Raw genomic sequence first — 25,556 nt, forward strand, 5'->3', positions numbered from 1 at the left:
GCGGGCGCGGCTCCGGGAGCGCGCAGTGCAGTGATCAATGGTGCACTGTGTCCCATGGATGCAGCGGATTACTGATCAATGGAAAGAGCCACAGATGTCAGCTTGGCCAAGTGATCAGCTGTGTCCAATCACAGCTGATCGCATGTAAATAGGGAAATGCCGGTTATCTGCATTTCTCTCCTGACAAGCTGTCATGCTGACAGCTAGTGAGGAGAGGAGAGCCGGTAATCGACATTGCTCAGAGGGGACATGTACACTGATCATCAGTGAACTTATGATCAGTGTGCCCTGATAATAAGTGTAGCCCCAGCAGTGCCACCTGTCAGTGTCCATCAATGCCAGCTGTCAGTTCTCATCAATGCCACCTGCCAGTGCCCATCAGTGCCTCATCAATGCCACATATCAGTGCCTACCAGTGCACATCAATGCCTCATATCAGTGCCAATCTGAGCTGCCTTTCAGGGTCACCTATCGGTGCCAGTCAGTGCCACCTATCAGTGCTGCCAATCAGTGCTGCCTATCAGTGCCCGTCAGTGCCGCCTATCAGTGCCCATCAGTGCCGCCTATCAGTGCCACCTATCAGTGCCATATATGAGTGCTGCCTTTCAGTGCCCATCAGTAATGCCTGTCAATGCCCATCAGTGCTGCCTACCATTGCCTCCTCATCAGTGGCCATCAGTGCCATCTATCAATACACATCACTGCAGCCTCATTAGCGCACATCAGTGAAGGAGAAAAATCACTTATTTACAAAATTTTATCACAAAAACTAAGAAAAACGTTTTTTTTTTTCAAAATTTTCAGTTGTTTTTGGTTTGTTTAGCAAAAAAAAAACAACCCAGAGGTGATTAATACCACCAAAATAAAGCTATATCTGTCTAAAAAAAAATTATAAAAATGTATTATGGGTACAGTGTTGCATGACCGTGCAATTGCCATTCAAAGTGCGACAGCGCTGAAAGCTGAAAATTGGCCTGGGCAGGAAGGGGGTATAAGTGCCCTGTAGGAAAGTGGTTAAAGCTTGCGGGAGGAGTTGAGTTTTTATTCTGATCCGACTATCCTATGAGGCTGCATAACCCCTGACCCTCTGTCTTGGCAGTGCTGATTGGCCCTGTGCTAATCACATGCACCCTCCCAAAGAAAAAAAACTACTTCTAATCTGAGCATGTGCAGAGTGACTCCTAGAGCTCTGTACTATTAACGGATGGATTGGGGACAGTAAATGAAGGGGAGGTTCAGAAAAAACTTGATAAAAACAGCCTTTTAACACATTGTGGAGGATTAACCCCTTAGGGTCCACAGTGAGTATAACAAGCATGCTTTACTGCATATACAGACTGATTTTACTGTTGTGGGTTTAGTAACATTTTAACTAATACAGTGCTTAGCCTCCTGGGTAATAGTCAATTATTTAACATCTGTTATTTATTTATTTATTTATTGCAAATGTAATCCAGTTATATGCTGTGCACATGAAGCTAAGGTTGTGTTTGACAAAATAGTAAACAGAAGTTCCTCCTGATTATCCTTCCTGTGTCCCTGTAATCAGAGACATTTTGACACCTTCAGTGTTATTTTTGTGATGACATTTATTTTGCCTTACCATAAACCTTCTACATGTGAAGCTAGTTTTAGATTAGGTTTTAAGTTACAAGACTAAGGATTCCCTTTAAGTATGCAGCCTATTTACATAAGAACACCAGTTTTATTCTGTCTTATTCAGGATCTTTTGAATGTCACACAGCTTGAATTCAGTTTTCACATTTCGCTTTGAACAATCAAAAACAATTTGGAGAAATGAGTTCTATTTACTTCCTCCATTGACATTGCTTCTTTTCATAAAGTCAGGCACAGTAGGTATTGTCGAGAACAGTTTTACTGAGCTCAGTTCAAAAGTGCAGCAGAAGGTTTGCAAAGAGTGTTACATATTGAAATCCACATTTACAGTCCTTGTCTGGGAGACTAATGCATAAGTAGATTATGAACAAAACCTGATTAGCTCCTGGTGTTCGCTCAAATTGCAATATAAACACATGCAGAACTATTATGAAGGTAGAGAAAGTAAACATATCAAGCATTTGTCATCAAATCACAATGCCACAAATTCCAAGAAATATGTTTTACACATACTGTGCCATACTGTCACAATATTTACAAATCCATGGGGGTGTTTTCCATGTTATATTGTTTGAAAATATAACACAGAAATGAGCAAAGTGTTTCAAAGATTTTACAGTTTGTTGTTCAAAAATATAGCGGCCAGCTTTTTGACGACACTTTATTGCAGAAATATCCAGCCCTTTTCAGTTCAAGAATTAGGCCTCGTGAACACTGAACGTTTTTACCAGGGGCGGACTGACCATTTGGAAACTTCGGCACTGCCCGAGGGCCTGGGGTCAGTAGGGGGCCCCATGAGATGCCCCTGGTACCTTTTTCATAGGCTTTTTTGAGTTTGGGCAAGGACACAGGGGCCCCATGATCCCCTATTGCCCGGGGGCCCCATGAGTTGTCAGTCCGCCCCTGGTTTTTACAGTTGCTGTTTTTGGCTTTTGACTTTTTTCTACAGCTAGTAAACTCCCCAGCATGTTATCCTATGTGTCCATGCACACATAGACTGTAATCAACATTTTTTGGCTGGAAAAAAACCCCAGAACTAGTCGGTTTCTAAAGGAGTTTTTAGGCTGTAAAAACACTCTAACACTGCAAAATGCAGCAAAATGTGGTAAACCGCTGTAAACTGGCACTTTTGGACTGGTTTTGAACAAAAAAATATTTTTTTTTTTGGTAAAAAAACAAAACAAAAAAAGCTACAAACCACAAATGGGGAAAAAAGGTGGGAAAACGCGACTGATTGTGGCAAAACGCCACTAAACACTAATTCAAAAATGCTAAAAAAAAGCTGAAAAATGCATGTTTTTAAGATGACTTTATACAGCTAGCATTACCAGCGTTATCAAAACGTCCCGTGTGCATGAGGGCTTAGGCCTCATGCACACTGGATGTTTTTACAGCTGCTGTTTTTGGCTTCTGGCAGTTTTTTCTACAGCCAGTAAATTCCTCAGCATGTTATCCTAGGTGTTCATGCACACATGGGCTTTAATCTGCATTTTTTTGGCAGGAACATGTTCTGGCTGGAAAAAAACCCCAGAACTAGTGGGTTTCTAGAGGAGTTTTTGAGCTGTAAAAAAGCTCAAACGGTGATAAAAGCTGATAAAAGGACAGCACAATGGCTGAATGGTTAGCACTTCCACCTGGTAATACTAGGGTCTCCCTGTGCCTGAGTGTGTTTCCTCCGGGTACTCCGGTTTCCTTCCACACTCCAAAGACATGCTGGTAGGTTAATTGGATCCTGTCTAAATTGTCCCTAGTATGTGTACGTATGTATGTAAGTTAGGGACCTTAGATTGTACATACCTTGAGGGTTAGGAACTGATGTTAATATACAATATATATGTAAAGCGCTACGTAAAATTGATGGCGCTATAAGTACCTGAAATAAATAAATCATAAATAAATAAAAGCTGAAAAATGCTGATAAAAGAGAAAAACGCTAAAAAATGTGGCTATCCAGCGTTTGAGTTTTTGAGCCTGTAGATTTTGTGGGACTATAATTTTGCTTAAAAACGCAAACGCTGAAAAACACTAAAAAATGCTGAAAAAAGCTAATGCAAAAACGCTAAAAATAGCCAAAAAAACTCACCTTTTTAATGCAGCATTATACAGCTAACGCTACTGGTGTTTTTATAACGTCCAGTGTGCATGAGGCTTTACAGTCAAAGATAAAAAGTTCTGGTGAGCTATATTAAAGCTACCCTACAAGATAAACATTAGAGAAAATACGACCTTATTAAATGACAGCAAACGACTAAATTTCCCTGCAGTTAGAGCAGGGGCGGACTGACAATTCATGGGGCCTCCGGGCAATAGGGGATCATGGGGCCCTGTGTCCTTGCCCACACTCAAACCACACCCAAAAAAGCCTGTGAAAGGTACAAGGGGCATCTCATGGGGCCCCTTACTGACCCCGGGCCCTCGTGCAGTGCCCGAGTTTCAGAATGGTCAGTCCACCCCTGAGTTAGAGTGAAATTGATTCCTATATCAAACTGATATTTAGTTAAAATGTACAACCTGGCATAGAACACTTGTCAGTATATGTGATCCTGGCTTTACTGAGCCCTCTGCCTTTCAACGTCACAGTCCTCTGGAATGTGGATTGCGTGCCCCCTTTAAATACTTGTGTGAACTAAGCTGAATCATCCAAAGGACTCATGGTTAAGTATGTAATCATTTGCAGCCAAGTTAAAATGAATTTTACACTAAACACAAGGTCCTTTTATTTATTTGGTAGGCTCCATCCTCTGGTGAGGAAAAATTGGAGAAAAAAAAAACTCAACTTACTCCCAGAGTTTCAGCCGCTTCTTGTGCTTCACTAGCCCTGACAGCAGATAAAGCTCAGTTTATCAAATCTCACAAGACGACATCTCAGCACTGTGCAGATACACATTCTGGCAATGATCACCTAGACAAGTCGGCTAGAGGTGTAGGGTAAGTATTTTTTTTCAACTTTCTTCCATTACTGGTTTTCTCCAGCATTTTGTAGTTGAGGATAGGGCTGCTACATAAGCAGGCCATTTTGTGCAAGGTCACCTTTAACATTTTCTTTCATATCCAATGTCCCTAGGAGACCATTAACTGAAAAAGAAAACAAAATGGATTGTGCACCTGCATATCTAAACAATGATTATAAAAAGGATCAAAAGAGACAAAGGTGGTGCACTTTCCTCAGTACTGATACTGTATGTGAGATTATTTCAACAGCATTCTCCTCTAGAAAAAATACCAATATGTGCATGTGGGATTATTTCAACATCACTTTCCTATAGGAACAATGTATAGAAATGTATTGCTGTAACACAGCACACTTAATGGCTTAAAATAACTTCCAATTGAACATGTTCCTGTAGAGTAGGGATGAGCTTAAAGAGTAACTCTGCTTTTGTTGGAGGGAAAAAATAATCTCACGAGAAATGGAACTTTTTTGCAGAGCATGTTTAAAACCTGATGTATAGCCTTCTTTAAATCTAATATCTAAGATCTGCCTATTACCATACTAAAGTATGTATGAATGTGTCGGATCTTAATAGAATAATTGAATTGTTATATTTTTATTTTTACTAGATTTTTTTTATTTGTACTAGATTGGGAAAAGTAAAATAAATAGACTTGTAATATCGACAGGGTTGTTTCTTCTGTGCATCTATAGTGGACAACATGCGGTGTCAATAAGTCATGAGTTGGCTAGCACTCCTCCTAGTTAGTGCTAGTATAACTAGTATATATTTTGCCTATTGAAAGTGCATAAAGATTTCTTAGGCATGTAGAAATTCACAATATAAAAAAGTTATTCATACTGTAATATTTCTTGATTAATAAATTAATATAAGATAGGATTTTACATTAGGTAATTAAGTATACATATATTGCTGTATAAATTTCTGGGAGCATTATTTATATATATATATATATATATATATTAGAGATGAGCGAATCGAACCAGGCGAAGTGGAATTCGTTTCGAATTTCAGGAAAAATTTGATTCGCGTCGAATCCGAATATTAGCATAATTCGGGTGCGCGAATCGGATTTTTCCCGATCAGCAGGCAAAAGTGTCCCTGCAGAGAGCTCCGCTATTTCTGACAGTTCTCTGACAGTTCCTTCACATGTACAGCGGTTGAAACATTGTATCTATTTGTTTCCATTTAGGATACAGATGTTTTTATTCGGAAACAGATACAATTTTTCAACCGCTGTAAATGTGAAGGAACTGTCAGAGAACTGTCAGAAATAGCGGAGCTCTCTGCAGATACACTTTTTGCTGTACTGGAATACTTCTTCTTTTCATTCTTCTTTTCATTCTTCTCATTCTTCTTTTCATTCTTCTTTTTATTCTTCTTCTCATTCTTCTTTTCATTCTTCTTCTTCTTTTCATTCTTCTTTTCATTCTTCTCATCCTTCTTTTCTTCTTCATGAAAAGAAGAATGAGAAGAAGAATGAAAAGAAGAATGAAAAGAAGAATGAGAAGAATGAAAAGAAGAATGAGAAGAATGAAAAGAAGAATGAAAAGAAGAATGAGAAGAATGAAAAGAAGAAGAAGAATGAAAAGAAGAATGAGAAGAAGAATGAAAAGAAGAATGAGAAGAAGAATGAGAAGAATGAAAAGAAGAATGAAAAGAAGAATGAAAAGAAGAAGAAGAAGAATGAAAAGAAGAAGAAGAATGAAAAGAAGAAGAAGAAGAATCTTTTCATTCTTCTCATTATTCTTTTCATTCTTCTTTTCATTCTTCTTCTTCTTCTTTTCATTCTTCTTTTCATTCTTCTTCTTCTTCTTTTCATTCTTCTTTTCATTCTTCTTCTTCTTCTTTTCATTCTTCTTCTTCTTTTCATTCTTCTTTTCATTCTTCTTCTTCTTCTTTTCATTCTTCTTCTTCTTTTCATTCTTCTTTTCATTCTTCTTCTTTCCATTCTTCTTTTCATTCTTCTTCTTCTTTTCATTCTTCTTCTTCTTCTTTTCATTCTTCTTTTCATTCTTCTTTTCATTCTTCTTCTCATTCTTCTTTTAATTCTTCTTCTTTTCATTCTTCTTTTCATTCTTCTCATTCTTCTTTTCTTCTTCATGAAAAGAAGAATGAGAAGAAGAATGAAAAGAAGAATGAAAAGAAGAAGAAGAAGAATGAAAAGAAGAATGAAAAGAAGAATGAGAAGAATGAAAAGAAGAATGAAAAGAAGAAGAAGAATGAAAAGAAGAATGAGAAGAAGAATGAAAAGAAGAATGAGAAGAAGAATGAGAAGAATGAAAAGAAGAATGAGAAGAATGAAAAGAAGAATGAAAAGAAGAATGAAAAGAAGAAGAAGAAGAATGAAAAGAAGAAGAAGAATGAAAAGAAGAATGAAAAGAAGAAGAAGAATGAAAAGAAGAATGAAAAGAAGAAGAAGAATGAAAAGAAGAATGAGAAGAAGAATGAAAAGAAGAATGAGAAGAAGAATGAGAAGAATGAAAAGAAGAATGAGAAGAATGAAAAGAAGAATGAAAAGAAGAATGAGAAGAAGAATGAAAAGAAGAAGAAGAAGAATGAAAAGAAGAAAAAGAATGAAAAGAAGAATGAAAAGAAGAAGAATCTTTTCATTCTTCTCATTCTTCTTTTCATTCTTCTTCTTCTTCTTTTCATTCTTCTTTTCATTCTTCTTCTTCTTCTTTTCATTCTTCTTCTTCTTCTGAGGATGAGGATGAAGAAGAAGAAGAAGTAGGATGAAAATAAGAAGAATTCCAAGTCGGCAAAAAGTGTATCTGCAGAGCTCCGCTAAGTGTATCTGCAGAGCTCCGCTAAGTGTATCTGCAGAGCTCAGAGGTTGAAACATTGTATCTATTTGTTTCCATTTATGGAAACAAATAGATACAATGTTTCAACCGCTGTAAATGTGAATGTCAGAGAACTGTCAGAAATAGAGGAGCTCTGCAGATACACTTAGCGGAGCTCTGCAGATACACTTTTTGCCGGTTTGGAATTCTTCTCATTTTCATCCTACTTCTTCTTCTTCTTCTTCTTCTTCTATATCCTCATCCTCATCCTCGTAAGAAGAAGAAGAGGATGAGGATGAGGATGAAGAAGAAGAAGTAGGATGAAAATAAGAAGAATTCCAAGCCGGAAAAAAGTGTATCTGCAGAGCTCCGCTAAGTGTATCTGCAGAGCTCCGCTATTTCTGACAGTTCTCTGACATTCACTCCATACAGCGGTTGAAACATTGTATCTATTTGTTTCCATTTATGGAAACAAATAGATACAATGTTTCAACCGCTGTATGGAGTGAATGTCAGAGAACTGTCAGAAATAGCGGAGCTCTGCAGATACACTTAGCGGAGCTCTGCAGATACACTTTTTGCCGGCTTGGAATTCTTCTTATTTTCATCCTACTTCTTCTTCTTCTTCTTCTTCATCCTCATCCTCATCCTCTTCTTCTTCTGAGGATGAGGATGAAGAAGAAGAAGAAGTAGGATGAAAATAAGAAGAATTCCAAGCCAGCAAAAAGTGTATCTGCAGAGCTCCTCTAAGTGTATCTGCAGAATAGAGGAGCTCTGCAGATACACTTTTTGCCGGCTTGGAATTCTTCTTATTTTCATCCTTCCTCCTCTTCTTCTTCTTCTTCCTCTTCATCCTCATCCTCATCCTCTTCTTCTTCTTCTGAGGATGAGGATGATGAAGAAGAAGAAGAAGAAGTAGGATGAAAATAAGAAGAATTCCAAGCCGGCAAAAAGTGTATCTGCAGAGCTCCGCTAAGTGTATCTGCAGAGCTCCGCTAAGTGTATCTGCAGAGCTCAGCGGTTGAAACATTGTATCTATTTGTTTCCATTTATGGAAACAAATAGATACAATGTTTCAACCGCTGTAAATGTGAATGTCAGAGAACTGTCAGAAATAGAGGAGCTCTGCAGATACATTTAGCGGAGCTCTGCAGATACACTTTTTGCCGGTTTGGAATTCTTCTTATTTTCATCCTACTTCTTCTTCTTCTTCATCCTCATCCTCATACTCAGAAGAAGAAGAGGATGAGGATGAGGATGAAGAAGAAGTAGGATGAAAATAAAAAGAATTCCAAGCCGGCAAAAAGTGTATCTGCAGAGCTCCGCTAAGTGTATCTGCAGAGCTCCGCTAAGAAATAGCGGAGCTCTGCAGATACACTTTTTGCCGGCTTGGAATTCTCCTTCTTCTCATCCTTCTCCTTCTTCTCATCCTTCTCCTTCTTCTCATCCTTCTCCTTCTTCTCATCCTTCTTCTTCTTCTCATCCTTCTCCTTCTTCTCATCTTTCTTCTTCTTCTCATCCTTCTTCTTCTTCTCATCCTTCTTCTTCTTCTCATCCTTCTTCTTCTTCTCATCCTTCTTCTTCTTCTCATTCTTCTCATCCTTCTTCTTCTTCTCATCCTTCTCCTTCTTCTCATCCTTCTCCTTCTTCTCATCCTTCTCCTTCTTCTCATCCTTCTTCTCATCCTTCTCCTTCTTCTCATCCTTCTCCTTCTTCTCATCCTTCTCCTTCTCCTTCTTCTCATCCTTCTCCTTCTTCTCATCCTTCTCCTTCTCCTTCTTCTCATCCTTCTCCTTCTTCTCATCCTTCTCCTTCTTCTCATCCTTCTCCTTCTCCTTCTTCTCATCCTTCTCCTTCTTCTCATCCTTCTCCTTCTTCTCATCCTTCTCTTTCTCCTTCTTCTCATCCTTCTCCTTCTCCTTCTTCTCATCCTTCTCCTTCTCCCTCTCCTTCTCCTTCCTCATCTCCAAGGGAATTTAAATTAAAGGTACAGTGTTCTGCACTAATTTAAAGGCTCTCTGAAGCCTAGAAACCCTTTTTATAAGTTAAATTCGTAGCGAATAAATTCGCATCGAATCAAATTTCTTCCTCAAATTCGGCGAATCAGCCGAATCGAATTTTTGAATAATTCGCTCATCTCTAATATATATATATATATATTTATTTATTTTTATATTTATTATACACACACAGTATATATAAACTAAAAATATAAACTAAAATGTATGTGTGACACACCTCATCCCTCCTGAGTCTTATGGAATGTCGATGTAGCTCTGAATAGGGCCCCCCTGGGAATTGAATTTCAGAAGCCAGCCCCTCAGCGAGAGCAAGACTGAAAGTTTTTTCATTGCATAACCCACTATAGGTCACAAGGGAAATAATGGAAGAAGCACTAAAGAGGGGGGGAGAGAGAAAAAAAAAAAAAGGGGGGGAGAGACAAAAAGGATGAGAGTAGGACTGTAAGGAACATGTACAGGGAGACCACGCTCCTGCCATCTGGCAGACCTGTCATTCAGCAGCAGTGAAGCGGCAGGACCAGTGGATGGCTATTTTTCTTTTGGTGGGTCGGCGTGTGGCGGGAATCCTAACTGATATGGATCTATATTGCTGGATAATGTCAAAAACTGTCTGTCTTTATTTATACTTTACATCTTTTTGCTTGTGGGTTTAACATCTTTTTGTAAATGAGTAGGTGTATTATGTACCCCTACTCTTTCACATGGGGGATCCAGTATCTGAGGGCCTGCGTATTGCTAAAAGGTCTTCCAGATTCCCATAGGCCCCCCACTTGCAGATCCCACATCCACCAGGCCAGGGTTGTGGGGAAGATGCCTTTGTCCTCATCATATGGGGAGATGGTGCTTTGACAGTACCTTCCATGGCAAGGTACCCCCAGGTATATATCCCCCATGTTGTGGTTTTGTGGCCTGTCCCTCTTTCCTGGCCTTCCAGGATGCATATTAGGCTCTGATATAGAATTTTGGGGGATACCACACTTTTTTCTTAATTACTACATGCATTCCACCTTGAAATCCACAATAGACTGAGACCTTAAGGGTCTCAACAGGGTCAGGGCATCCCCAGTCATGTTATTTAAATGAGCTTTGCATTTTTAATTTTTCACTTTAAGCATTACCAAGATCACTGCTCCCTGCCAAACTGAATGTTTAAAATGTAAACATTTGAGTGCGCATGCGCGGCCGCCGGGATCGGATGTCCCGGTGATAGCTCCGCACACCTCCGGCGCCGATAACAGCCCATATAAGGGCATAGTGTGACACAACTCCCGGGACCCCCCCCCGGACCTAGACCAAACCTCAGACACCCGCATGATGCCGGAAAAAATGGCGGCGAAGAGCCGTGGTGGCTCCCAGATGCTGCTCCCTGCGGGGACTGGGAGGCCCAAGATGGCGCGAGGATCGGTGCCCGTGGCTTCTGTTACCTCCTCTGCCTCTCCCAAGGCAGCACCTCTCCCCAGAGGGGAAAATCAGGCACTTCATCCCCACCAGGATCGAGGAGGACTGTTCCAGCATCACCGGCTAGGGTGAGTGACCCCCGGCAGCCCCCCCCGGTCGCCTTCCAGCCCTGTACCACCAGAGTCCCAGGCTTCGGCCTGTTGCTTAGGCCGTGACTCCCCTGTCTCCTAGCCATTGAGTAGCCAGATCGCTGCCATCTTCTCCAGCCAGAATAGCGGTCCAGAGGCCGCAGGTGACAGCCCTGCCTCCTCGCCAACAATTCCTCCAGACCTGCCAGAATATTCAGGTGATGCGACCCTGATAGCTCAGTTCACAGATTTGCTGCAACGTGAACTGGATAGAGCTACCTCAAAGTTGGTGGCTGACCTTAAGCAGGATTTCCAGGTCCTGGGCCAACGCCTGGACAGTATCGAGGCTAAAGTTGATGCGACAGCCCATAGTGTCTCCCAAAATTCCAACATAATCACCGACTTGCAAGATCGCCTAGAGGAAGCATACTCTAAAATTGATGATTTGGAGAATCGGGCCAGGAGATACAATTTTTTGCATTCGAGGTCTCCCTGAGTCGGTTAAGGAGCTCACTAGCTGTGCACAAACCCTCATGCGGTCTGCTTTGCCCGATATTGATGACCTTCATCTTGAGATAGATCGTATCCACAGAGCACTGATCCCCCCTTGGCAGGGAGGGCCTCCCAGGGATGTCATCGTCAAGCCTCATTTTTTCTGGGTCAAGGAAGCAGTTATGAAGTATGGCAGGGAGAATCTGGACCTGGAGCTTACGGGGCACAAGATACAAATTTTTGCTGATGTCTCTCCGTCCACTATCCAGAAGCGACAATCCCTCAAGCCACTACTCTCTCACTTAGTACAGAAGCCCGTTAGATATCGCTGGGCCTACCCCTTTCGCCTGCAGTTCACTCTAAATGGCAAGCCTTATGGGTTTTCTACATTCCAGGATGGCGAGTAATTGCTGCTTCAGCTGGGTGTTATCTCTCGCAGTCCAGCATCCCATTCCCCTACGGGATCAGCTTCTCACCCTCCGCCGCTCTTACCATTGTGGACTACGCCAAATTCTAAGAAGTGGGGGTCACGGAAGCCACCTGAGAAGACCTCTTAAACTTCTTTATCCTTTTGGGGTCCTTTTACTGTGCTTTTTGATAGGCGGTGGCCTCTCTGTGGCTCCTGGGGAGCGTTGGCCGCTGCTGCTTTGTTGTTGTGGGGGGATTGGTGGGGGGGGTGTCTAGGGGACCGGGGGATTACATTGCATTTGTTTTCTGAATATAATTTAAGAAGGTTCAATTGTTTTGCTCTTGTATTTATATGCACTAAACTTTTGATATATTGCTGATGGGTTACTGTTACTGTCGGTGCCGGAGAGTGTCTTTGCACTCTCCTTGACTGGTCGACTCTTCCCCGAGATCATTTCTCTGGTAGATCCATTCCACTACAGGGCTATTGCTCTGTTTTTCTTGGTACATAGTCTACTTCGTTTATATAGTATTGTTTGGTGTACCGCTCTTGGGTTACTCGACATGCGTTTTTTTGTGCTCCCCATGTCTTCTCTTTTCTTTTTCGCCACTTCTTCTCTTTTTATCTTTCCTTGTTTTCCTCCGGGGTCAGCTGGTGACATTTAGGGATGCTTCAGAACATTTTCACTTGTCAGGAATGGAGGGTCTTCTATCCTACATAGTTCCTTGATTGTTTATAATGACTTCCCTACGGTCCACTAGAGGAGTGATTCGTCTACTTTCTCACAATGTTCAGGGGCTCAATTCCCCCTCCAAACGCATACAGGATTTTAGCTCGTACCATGCCCTTGGGGCGGATATTGTTGCCCTACAGGAGACGCATTTTCCCCCCTCCTGCTCTCCGCGATATATCCATAAGAACTACCCTGTCTGCTTTTTTGCTAATGCTACGGAGAAGAAGCGGGGGTGGCTCTTTTCTTTTCTCGTCGACTGTCCTTTACCGAATCTAAAATTGTCCGGAACAGGGAGGGGCGTTATCTTCTGGTGAAAGGCCACTTGGGAGGAAACCTAACCACCTTTCTAATTTATTACACTCCAAATACCAATCAGGTGGAATTTTTTCAGTCCCTGTTACACTTTATGGCTAAGGAATTTGAGGGTGATGTAATTCTGGCCGGTGACTCCAATTTAGCACTGGACCAGACTCTGGATCGTTCCCAAACCATTGCGCTTCAGCCCCCTTCTAGACAGAGCCGTAAGTTGGCTCAACTATTATTTCGCTATGACTTTATTGATGTGTGGAGAGAAGCTAATCCTACTTCTCGAGATTACTCCCATTACTCCAGGGCTCATAACAGTTACTCCCACATTGATCATATATTTCTTCATACACATTCATTCCCCAGACTTCTTACTGCTAAAATTTTCTCCACGCCCTGGTCTGACCACGACCCAGTTTCTTTAACTTTGTAATTCAGGACACCTGGTAAGACGGCTTTTCATTGGCGTCTTAATGACTCAATCTTGGGTAACCCCTCTCATTGTCGGGAAATCTCCTCACACTTGCAAGCATTTTTTGATCTCAATAAAGCAGAGGACACGAACCCGGCGGTTAATTGGGCAGCTCATAAAGCCTCGGTCAGGGGATGTTTTATTCAACTTTCTTCTCAACTTAAAAAAGCTCGAACTGACCTACTTACCACTCAAACTCAAATTTACGATGACCTGGTTGCTCAACATAAGCAAAATCCCAGTCTGGATTTGTTACTTAAACTTGACCAGGCCCGACTGGAACTTAATTTATGTCTTACTACCGTTGCTGACAAACAGCTTTGTTGGTCTGATCATAAGTTCTTTACTTGGAGGGACAGACCTGGCACTTTATTAGCATGCAAGCTGACTCCCAGGCATTCCCAGACGGCTCTCCCCAAACTCAGACTGGATAATGTTTCGCTATCCCAGGACCCTGGTAAGATCCTCCACAAATTTCAGTCTTTCTACACTAAACTTTATAGCTCGCCCCAGGGGGGTATTTCTTTATCTACTGACACTTTTTGGGGGTCTGTCTTGCTTCCCCCCCCTTCAGGAGGCCCATAGCGAGATGATGGAACGGCCTGAGGCGACGAAATCGGGAATGCTGTAAAATATTTTGCTCCTCATAAGGCCCCAGGACCAGATGGTCTTCCCAATACTTATTATAAAGCTTTCCCTGATATTCTGATGCCCCATATGGCCCTCTATTGTAATTATTTGCGGGATGGGGGTATGGTGCTCCCAGATGAAAATAGGGCGTTCATCAGTGTCATCCCCAAGCCTCTCAAAGACACCTCTATGGTCTCTAATTATTGGCCAATTTCCTTGATTAATTGCGATTTAAAGATTCTTACTAAAATCTTGGCCCTATGTCTCCATAAATTTCTGGCCCTATATATTCATGATGACCAGTCTGGTTTCATAAGCGGTCGACAAACATCAGATCAAATTTGTCGTACTCTAACATTACTGTCAGCTGTGCAGTCCAATTGGGACGGGTCATCACAAAGGGAAATTCTACTACTCTCACTGGATATTCAGAAAGCATTTGACAACCTGTCTTGGGACTACTTGTTTCAGACGTTAGACAAGTTTGGGTTTGGCCCTCATTTTACAAAGCTGTTACGGGCCTTATATTCTAATCTGTCCGCTCAGGTTTCCATTCGTGGATATAATTCAGCCCCTTTTTCGAATGAGGAACTAGACAGGGATGTCCTCTTTCTCCATTATTGTTTGCTTTGGCAATGGAACCACTTGCGATTGCTATCCACGCTGATCCCACTATCTCGGTCGTCTACTGTGGTCAACGAGATCATAAATGCGCCTTATTCGCTGATGACGTTCTCATGTATATATCTGATCTTCGAACACCTCTACCTGGTTTCTTCCATTTGTTTCATCGGTTATCTGAGGCTTCTGGTCTTACGCTTAACTGGTCTAAAATGGTTGCCCTAAATATCTCGTTACCCGAATCGGAGGTTCATTTCCTCCAGGCAAATTTTGATTTTCAGTGGGCTCTGGTTCTCTCTCCTATCTAGGGATTCATCTCACGAAATCTATCTCGACGTTATACAAGACTAACTATCTCCCGCTTTTCAAACAACTTAAAAAGGACTTACTAGACTGGCAGGATCTTCCACTTTCCTGGTTTGGTAGAATCAACTCTATTAAAATGACCTTTTTACCGAGACTATTGTACTATTTCTGGACGTTACCAATCATGGTCCCCAAACGGGAACTGTTATTACTGCAAATTGCAGTCTCTAGATTTATATGGAGGGGAAAATGCCCTAGGATTAACAAATCTACCTTATTCTCCTTGAAGAGGCATGGTGGTTTGGGACTCCCCAATCTCTTGGCCTACGTTCAGGCGGCTCAAATAGCACAGTTATCGTATACTGCGGCCAGGGGATATGTCCCCCAGAGGGTTGGGATTGAGGCTCTATCGTGCAATCCATATGCTATCTGTACTCTCATGTGGCTTTCCAGTGGATTGCGTCCTCCTATTTTGTGCCCTACTCTATCTTATTCGTTATCGGTGTGGGGTAGATGGCGAGCGCGCAAACCTTTCTCCTCTCCACATACCCATTGCTCCGGGTCTATCTCCATCGGTGTTCCAATGGTGGTTGAATAAGTGTTTGTTGCGTATCGGAGACTATTTAGATGGGTTTCGCCCTCGGTCCATTCAACATTTTTTGACAAAATATCAGATGCCTCCTGGAGAGATATTTCGTTATCGCCAACTTTGATCTTTTATCACTAGCAAACTTAGATTACTCCCAGAACCTTGTGCGCTTACTTCCCTTGAGGTCTCCTGTGGGGCTAGTGGGATGATGCAAGTTCGTTTATCCATTATATATGCATCCATTGTTGATCCCCTCACTAAATTGTCCTACATGACCCAATGGGAGGGGGATTTAAATAGTTTGTTAGATCTGGATACATGGAAAAATGCGGCTCATACTTTATCAAAGATCTCAATTAAGACTGATCTTATTGAATCCAATTATAAAACGCTACATCACTGGTATTTGGTTCCTACTCGCCTAGCCAAGATGTACCCCTCAGTATCATCTAGCTGTTTCCGACGCTGTGGTCAGAGGGTACTATGCTCCACATTTGGTGGAAATGTCCAGTAGTGAGTAGGTTCTGGATCCGCATGTTTAATTTTATATATTCAGTAACAGAAATTAATATCCGTAGATCACCGGAAGTGGCCTTGTTTCATATACTACCCGCTCACGTTCCCAAAAAATCGTCTAAACTAATTCTATACCTCTTGCTGGCGGCTCGTATTACCATAGCTAGAAGCTGGAAACAATCTTTGATCCCATTAGACTGGGTAAAATGAAAACTTAATTGGATAATGGTGAACGATAAACTTACAAGTATTGTCAATAACGATGTGTCCAGGGAGGGAACTTGGGAGCCTTGGATCAGTTATATTTCTATATCATGAGAGTCTTACAGCTGACCCCCCACCTTTTTTTTTCCTGTAGAGTTTTTGGATGGCTGCTTTTTTGCTATTAGACATATAAACTCACCACCCACTTTATTAGGTACACCTTGCTAGTACCGGGTTGGACCCACTGCCTTAATTCTTCGTGGCATAGATTGAACAAGGTGTTGGTATAGGCCGTGTACCGGGGTGGGCTCCCCAGGATACAGTGAAGTCATGAACGAAGAAAGCAACCCCAACACTAGCTTTTGCCACAACAGAATTTTACTTAGATATGGCAAATAAACACAACCACAAATTCTGGGAACATACAATAATTTTACATACACCTAGCCCAAAGGCTGAGACCCTTGTGCTTCACAGCACGGCACCTTCTGATGAGGAACGTAGAAAGGGTAGTAATTTACCTACTGGCGGGCACAACTAAGCTTCCACACCTTACCCATTATTATCCTAAAAGAGCAGGAATCAGTGTATGGGTGTATGGTATGGGCTAGTCTGCGGTGCAGCACAAAAGCTTACACAAATCTACAGTATTCCCTCTCCCATAACTGGTCCTGTAGCACGTGCCTGAGTATTCCTTCTGAGCAAAATGCCAGTCTGGCTTGAGTTTGTAGGATTTTATCAGCTCTCCAATGTGAAATGTCACTTTAAGTTGTGGAGTCCTTCCAATGATCAGTAACAACACTTGTGGCCTGACACAGAGACCCTAACTAACTAACTATAGGCCTGGACTCAGTCTCAAGGCGCCAACACTAAAAAGAGGTGCGTGCATGATCTTACCGACCCGGGTCTGCTTTGCATCCTCTGGTGACTCTGAACAGAACAAATGTCTCTCCAACAAGCATGCGGTCTCGCCGTATATGTTGCTTAGTTCCTCTGCTCTCATCAGCATTCCTGGCAGCAATCTCATCAGTATTCCTGGCAGCAATCTCATCAGCTTCCTGGCAGCAATCTCATCAGCTTCACTTAGCTGCAGCTCTGGTTACGGAGGGATGCTCTCACACCTTGATGTCATCAGATTCTCAGCTCACACGACCCCTCTCATTCACCATTCTCAAGAACATGGCTGCTCTCTCTTCTTCCTTTTCTCTCTCAGCTCTCTGTGAAAACTCCACCTCTTCATGAATATAAAAATATCTATGCAGTCTGAGGCTGTGTTAGAAAAACAGTGACATCTTGTGGGTAAACTGCAGAATGTCAGTCAAAACATTTAATTTACTCCACAAAAGCAGTATTCAAACAATGAGAGCTGTTTCCCCATCTCACATTGGAAACATTACGCAAAGATTTTGGTCCATATTGACATGAGTTACTGTTGCCTTCCAATCATCTCTAAACAGTCCGCCCATTCTGCTCTGATCTCTGACAACAACAAGGCACCATCATCTGAACATCTGCTGCTCACTGGATATTTTCTCTTTTTTTTGGAGCATTTTCTGTAAACCCTAGAGATGGTTGTGCATGAAAATCCTAGTAGGTCAGTAGTTTTTTAAATACTCTGCCACATTCATGCCACAACCACAACCATGCCACATTCAAAGTCACCAAAATCCCCTTTATTTCCCATTCTAATGCTCGGTTTGAACTTCAGCAAGTCATCTTCACTACGTCTACATGCCTAAATGAATTAAGTTGCTGCCATGTGATTGGCTGATTAGCAATTTGTGTTACCAAGCAACTGAACAAGTATACCTAATAAAGTGGACAGTGAGTGTATTTATAATTCTGTATATTTCTCCATATACATGGGAGTGCACACTAATTCTGATCTTGCCCTATTGTAAAATCATTCTTTCAGTTAAGAGCCCATTCTAACCGCTGTGCTATGGCATCCCTGCACATCTGCATTGAAGAACAATGTGTGACACCATACTACCATAAATTCTGGTTGCATGTTTGTCTATTGTGGCTCTCTGGGTGAGTTTACCCTACATCTACCACATATTATTTAATACACTGCTCAAAAAAATTAAAGGAACACTTTTTAATCAGAGTATAGCATCAAGTCAATTAAACTCCTGGGATATTGGTCTGATCAGTTAAGTAGCAGAAGGGGTTGTTAATCAGTTTCAACTACTTCGGTGTAAATGAAATTAACAACAGGTGCACTAGAAGGGCAACAATGAGATGACCCACAAAACAGGATCTGTTTTACAGGTGGAGGCCACTGACATTTTTTTCCTTACTCATGTTTTCTGACTGTTTTTCACTAATTTTGCATTTGGCTAGGGTCAGTGTCACTACTGGTAGCATGAGGCGATACCTGGACCCTACAGAGGTTGCACAGGCAGTCCAACTCCTCCAGGATGGCACATCGATATGTGCCATTGCCAGAAGGTTTGCTGTGCCTACTGGCACAGACTCAAGAGCATGGAGGAGACACTAGTAAACAGGCAGTTACTCTAGGATAGCTGCAGAGGGCCGTAGAAGGTCCTTAACTCATCAGCTGAACCGGTATTTGCTCCTTTGTGGAAGGAGGAATAGGATGAGCACTGCCAGAGCCCTACAAAATGACCTCCAGCAGGCCACTGGTATGAATGTCTCTGCCCAAACAATCAGAAACAGACTTCATGAGGGTGGCCTGAGGGCCTGACGTCCTTTACTGGGCTTGTGTTCACTGCCTGGCACCATAGAGCTCAATTGGCATTTGCCATTGAACACCAGAATTGGCAGGTCTGCCACTGGCGCACTGTGCTTTTCACAGATGAGAGCAGGTTCACCCTGAGCACATGTGACAGACATGAAAGGGTCTGGAGAAGATGTGGAGAACGTTATGCTGCCTGTAACATCATTCAGCATGACTGTTTTGGTGGTGGGTCAGTGATGGTCTGGGGAGGCATATCCATGGAGGGACGCACAGACCTCTACAGGCTAGACAATGGCAACCTGGCTGCCATTAGGTATCAGGATTAAATCCTTGGACCCATTGTCAGACTCTATATGCTGGTGCAGTGGGTCCTGGGTGTCTCATTAGGAACAAATTAAGAATGTCCCAACATTGTTATGCATGCATACAAGCACGAGGGGGACAGACAAACTATTGAGTACAGCTTTGAGTTGCTGCAATGAAATTTCAGCAAAATGGACTAAACTGCTACATAATTTTTTCACTTTCATTTTTGGGGTGTCTTTGAAATCAGACCTTTGTAGGTTGATCATTTTAATTTCCATCAAATTATGGGGCAACCTTATGTTCCTAACACATTACCCAGTACATATCAGTATAAATATCCAGCATGATATTCTTCCCCATTGAGATCTGATGTGTATTCAAAGTGTTCCTTTAATTTCTTTGAGCATTGTATTTTGTATTCAATGTAATTTACACTTTGCTATATGAAGAAGTGTACATGGTCAATTGGTCTGGAACTAGCACTAAGGATTGAGGATTGAATAATGTTTTTATAATATAGTGTTTAGTATTTTAAAATGCAATGTACTGTCTACCCAATCACTGAGCCTTTTGTGAGTTGTATTTGTGACATATTACCATTTCATATAAAAAACCTGATAGGCTTTTAAAAAAGAGGTTTATTTAGAGATCCTATGACATCAATGATATACACAGGTGGACCTCCGTCAACTATTGTGACCACTTATTAGGAGAGTTTAAACTTTGCTTTGAATAGAGATTACTCTTCCTGAATGCTGGCAGCCATCACTTACTGTCTGGATATGAATTACTTACCTTCTCAGGATCCTCTGTCATGGTACTTGCACTTTTCCTCTGAGGGTCCCAGTGGTCATCCCAGTTCTGCCAATATAGCGCTTAAATCCTGGGGGCATCCAAGTACTGGTAGGAATAACATCCCTAATGGAAAGGTGCATGCTATAGTTGAAGCCATAATGTTATCACACTTTCTTTCGCAGAGCAGGAAGCAAATAATTGCTCTTAAACCTCTGAAGACAAATTATTTCAACAGCTATTTTGAGGGTATAACACACCATAATAGGTACATACATTCATAGTCAAGACTTGTCAGTTTGTTTGTAAAAGATGTTAAAAACTATGCAGATGTATTCTTTAAAATTTTATTACAGTGACTACTGTGTAGATCATTGATATAAAAATCCAATTAATTCAATGTTAATTATAGATGTAACATTACAAAAATGTAGAAACTTTAAGGGGCTGAAGAAAGAAGAAAAAAGAGCAATGTATGGTTTATCTATGAATGTGTTATGCATTTCAATTCCATTTACATTTGTTTTATATAAATGTATAATGATTTCTGAGTAATTTTATCTTAAAAGATACTTGTGAGGAAATTTAATAAAACATGTTAAGTATACTAAATAAACAAGTGGAGGTCCATCAAAACCAGTAAATCTACTGGTAGGAATAGCTGCCTTCAAGAAAAGTATTTTTTTTCTGACTGTGCCTAGAAAGAAAAACGGTGGCATCTGTTAGTGACATGGCTTTGATTATAATTAATTCCTTGCTTTGTTAGCAATTTCTGATGTCAGTCTAAAGTGACCTTGTGGTTTTTGAGAAAACAAAGCTATGGCAGTGAAGGCAAAAGGCCAAAATCATTCCTGTAATCTCTCGTAAACAAATACATATATATTACTAGATTTCTTCAATCCGGTTGGTATTTTGAGACAAGGTTAGTGATGAAACAGAGAGCTGAGTAGTGAAGGCTTTTTAAGTTATTGTCAATATTTTGAATTTAATTGGGTGAGCGGAAGCCAGTGGGGGGATTGGCAGAGAGGATTAGCAGATGCTGGTAAGGTGGATAAGACTGGCAGCAACATTCATTACAGAGTGGTATTGTAGAGTGGATAGCCTATGTAAAGGTAAGCCAATGAAGAGGGAGTTGCAGTAGTTGAGGCAAGAGATGACCAGGGAGTGAATTAGAAGCTTTGTGGTGTAATTGGTTAGGAAAGGGCATATTTTAGTGATGTTGCATTGGTTGAGGTGACAAGCTTTGAAGGATTGGCTGATTGGATGTTGGCCCAAAAGGATAGTTCAGAGTCCAGGATAACACCTAGTATCTTGTAATTCGGGGAGGGTTGATAGTTGGGCTATAGATCTTCACAGAGAGCTCAGTTTTGGATAGATTGAGTTTGAGGTAGTGGTGTGACTTCCAGACTGATATATCTGTTAGTAAATTAGTGATGCATGTGAAGACTGATGGAATGAGCTGAGGGTAAGGAGATAGATTTGAGTGTCATCGGGGTAGAAATGGTATTGGAAGCCCAGGGAGGAGGTGTAGATTGAGAATAGGAGAGGCCCAATAACAGAACCTTGGTGGGATAGGTAAAATGAGAACCAGCAAAGAGTACAGTCACAAATATCAAAGGAGCAGAGTTTTTTTGTGGAGGGGGGGTCAAATGTGTCAAAGGCAGCAGAGAAGTCCAGGAGTAGGAGTATGGAATAGTGTCCATTGGTTTAAGCCATTGGTAGATCATTTGTGAGTTTTAGGGGAGAAATTTCTGTGGGGTGTTGAAGGCGAAATCCAGACTAAAGGGAATCAAGAAGGTTATTCTCAGTGAGGTGGTTTTATCAAATGGTTATAGCCCTGCTTGTTTTACTAAAATAATTAAGAGACAGCAGATAATACAGTAGTGTAAAACTGAACAGCAGAACAATTTTATTGAGCAAGGCTAGACTCAAATTTACAAAAAGAAGAGCACAGGTTGAGGTTTTACTACAAGAATTAAGATGCTGCAGCAGCTACAGCAGTAGAAAATTAGCCAGCAGAAGGACAGTTTTAATTAAGGATAGAAGGCCTAACTGAAGTATGCCTTTCATTTTATCAAGAAGATAGAGGTGCAGTGAATCTCAAGTGATATAATGTAGCTTAGTTTAGGTGGACACTGTTCGTGCACTTAATTTGCAGTGACATGCTGTGAACAAAAGTCAGCCCCAAAAACAAATGGGCAGTGTAAAGTGAATTCTCCAGTTTGAGCAATCAAACTTTACACAAAAGCACCATCAACAGAAAGTTAAAAAAACACAAAGGAAGTGAAACCCCCAATATACCACCCCTAAAACAAAAGCACATTTTTTCAGAGAAGACGTGCAGCAAAAAAAAAAAAAAAAAGGTTTCTATGAACAGGTCAGCATATACAAAAAAAACAACAGTTTACTCTATAAAGTATTCCATCAACACAAAATATAAACCAATATTATAGCAAAATAAACAAAAATCCCCAAAAAACTACTCTGAAACATGACACCATTTTGTAAGGGGAGCCTTGCAGCAAAAAGGAAAAAGTTTTCTTAGGACAACATATAAAAGTGAATGCTGACCTCAGATCAACCACAAAATAGAATGAAAGACAAAAAAAAGCCCCCAATAACAACAACAAAACGAGGCAGCAAGGGGATGATTTTCCAAAGTGCTAGCAATCAGAATTAAAAGTATCATTTTCTAACTGAACCTAATCTTTCCCAATGCAGTTTGCCAGCTTCTCCTATGCTTTCACTCCATAAACTTTCTATACACTGACATTATGGCTGCTTGGTGCACCTCCTATTATAGTGAGGGTACTGGCTTAAACAAAACTTAGTGCACTGGCCTTTCTGAGGCTGATGGCCATAGTTCAAAGGCCATGCAGTACATTATGGTTTTAAAAAGTCCCCTAAGCAAATCTGCACAAAAAAGCCTATATACACGTTCTGAAAATGTAACGTAGACATCAGGTCATGACAAAATGGCATTCTGTAACTTATAATGCATATCAAGATATATCCATCTGTAAACATCAATGTGATCTTGTTTTAAAGGCCACTTTAGATCGTCTTACATATTAAATTTAGAATAAAGTACATTTCCAGGGGTACAAAAATTCCACTTTAACAACAAACTGTGTAAAAGTGGTTTGGATATTTACTGTTTTCTTTACTGATGTGTCCTTTGCTAAATATGTACACAAAATAGTTTCATTATATGAAAGAGAATCTGCCTCTCAAGAAAACTATATTCAGTTGTAGACTTACTTATCTGTCATAATAAATATGGTGTATCACACTGTTTGCAGTTATATTAACCTCTTCACACCGCGTGTACACAAATATGCCTTGGCGCCGAGCAGCTGCATATTTGCACATGTGTCACCATCCCATGGAAAGGTCCTGATCTCTCCTTGTGATCGGGACCTTTCCAATCATGTGACTGACATGACAGCCAATCACGGCTGTCACATGACCCTAAACACCTCCCCAACTCCTGGGGGTCAGAAACCCCTTAAAGAGCTGGGAGGCACCGGTGTGAAGGGGTTAATCATATATCTTACATCAAACACTAACATTTTCTGCACATTAGATTTAGGTCTCCATGTCATGCCAGCTGTTATGAATGATCGAACAAACAAAAGGAAGCCTCTGTTTTTATTAAAAATATGTAGACTTGCTGCATAAGGCATTTTTTAACTTTGAGCCTTTAGAAAATTTTATTTCCAAATGAATCTGCAACCAGCTGCAATTTTCTATATTCTAATTGTTTACAACCATGGCAACTGTACATGGTTTGTGTACAGACCTCCAAAAACTATTCTTTTATCTGCTTCTGTTATTGCTTCTTTTCTTAGCGGTCTGCATAGAAGTTGAGGTAAAAATTGAGGTATCCCCAACACCTATTAGAGCTATGGCAATGAACCTTTTGGTCAACTGAAAAGACATAGAAAAGCAAACTGCTACTAGTCTTGCATTCAAAACTTTATTGGTCAAGGGGAGAAAGAGACCATCTATTTCTCCTTCTCCTTTGATATGTTTTTCTTCCTGGTGAGCCTTCTGGGTCACACGATGTCCAGTGCATGCCTTGACATCCTCTCTGTGTTGCATCAAAAATGGGGAGATGCTAATGAGATGAAACACATTATATCCCAAGTGCATGAACAAGCTCCCTGCGTGTCTTTGAATGTTCTGTCGACTTGTGCCTGTGTGAGAACTTATTACTGTGCAGATCTCACCTGCACAAGCCCTAGACTGAGAGACTGAGGGATTGTGGAATATGTCATTTCTTTACAAGAAATTCCAGGTTTCACACTACAAACAGAGGTTGTGCATTTGCCTGAACAGAGCCATGCCAAATGCCTTATATTTCAACACAAACAGAAACTTTTGACACAGGAAGGTGAATATTTACTCTACTATAGGTTGTGTGTACAGGACATCAGCTGACACCATGGACCTACATGATCAATGCACATCTCACGGCAGGTGAAAAAGGCAAGGTGCAGGTAGTAATGTCTTACCAATGTTTGTCTTTAAGTGCTTCCATCCTAATTACAGCAGTTTGAGTATAAGAGAAAAGATCTAGATGTGGTAATGACATCTACATCTTTTTCTACAGACATATACATATACATACATACATACACACACACACACACACACACACCTTTTTTTGTAGGTAAAAACATATGCATTTATTTTTTTTTTACATTGCTGCCTGTAGGGCATTGCACCCATGATCATCAGATTGCAGGTTCAATGCCTGGTTCCTGCAGATTCTCTTAGTATACTGTCTGCCCTTACATCGTACAGGCAGGCAGTTACTGAATGACAGGAAGGATCAAGGAACTATCTAGAATGCTCACCAGCACCCTGGTAGTTTACTGAGAACCACAAGCCATCAGCCGCAAAGGCTGATGGTAGTTGTAATTCTTCCACTCACAGAACTCTGTGAATGAATAATGCTGCCAGGTTGGCAAAACCCTACATGGATGCTCCCCCTTCATCAAAGCCGAATATAACATCAATATATATAATAAGATCTAAAATGCATATCCATCTCTGTATGTGAAATTCACATCATATACTGTAAATTTAAATAAAAATAAAACAAGGAATTATAAAAGATTTGTTGCTAATAGGAAAAAAATATTAAAAATGCTATAATACTGATGCATATCAGTATTAATATGCAATGAAAACAATGAAAATCCAATATTCAAATTACTCATAAACCAATACACAAGATCCAAACAGGTTAAAAAAAATCACTAGTACCAAGAGGTAGCATCAGGAGACCCAAATAATAGTAATAAAACATGTACAGTATTCTCCTGAAGCGCAAATAGAGAATACTGCAAAAAATTATATGATAATAAATGAATCAGTAGTATCCTCACATGTATCAATTTGGAATATTAAACCTGCAGCAAAAAATATCACAAGGTTTTAAAAAAGTACATAAAATCCACTATATACTATAACTAATCTTAATACATAGTACGCTGTCCCCCTTTAAATATAACAAATACAAGCAAATCAGTACCATGTGTCCATGTTAGTGTGTCCACAAATG

This window comes from Staurois parvus, unplaced genomic scaffold (genome assembly GCF_062004578.1).
Source record: "Staurois parvus isolate SC_StPar_1 unplaced genomic scaffold, SC_StPar_1.0 ptg000170l, whole genome shotgun sequence".
NCBI lineage: Eukaryota > Metazoa > Chordata > Amphibia > Anura > Ranidae > Staurois > Staurois parvus.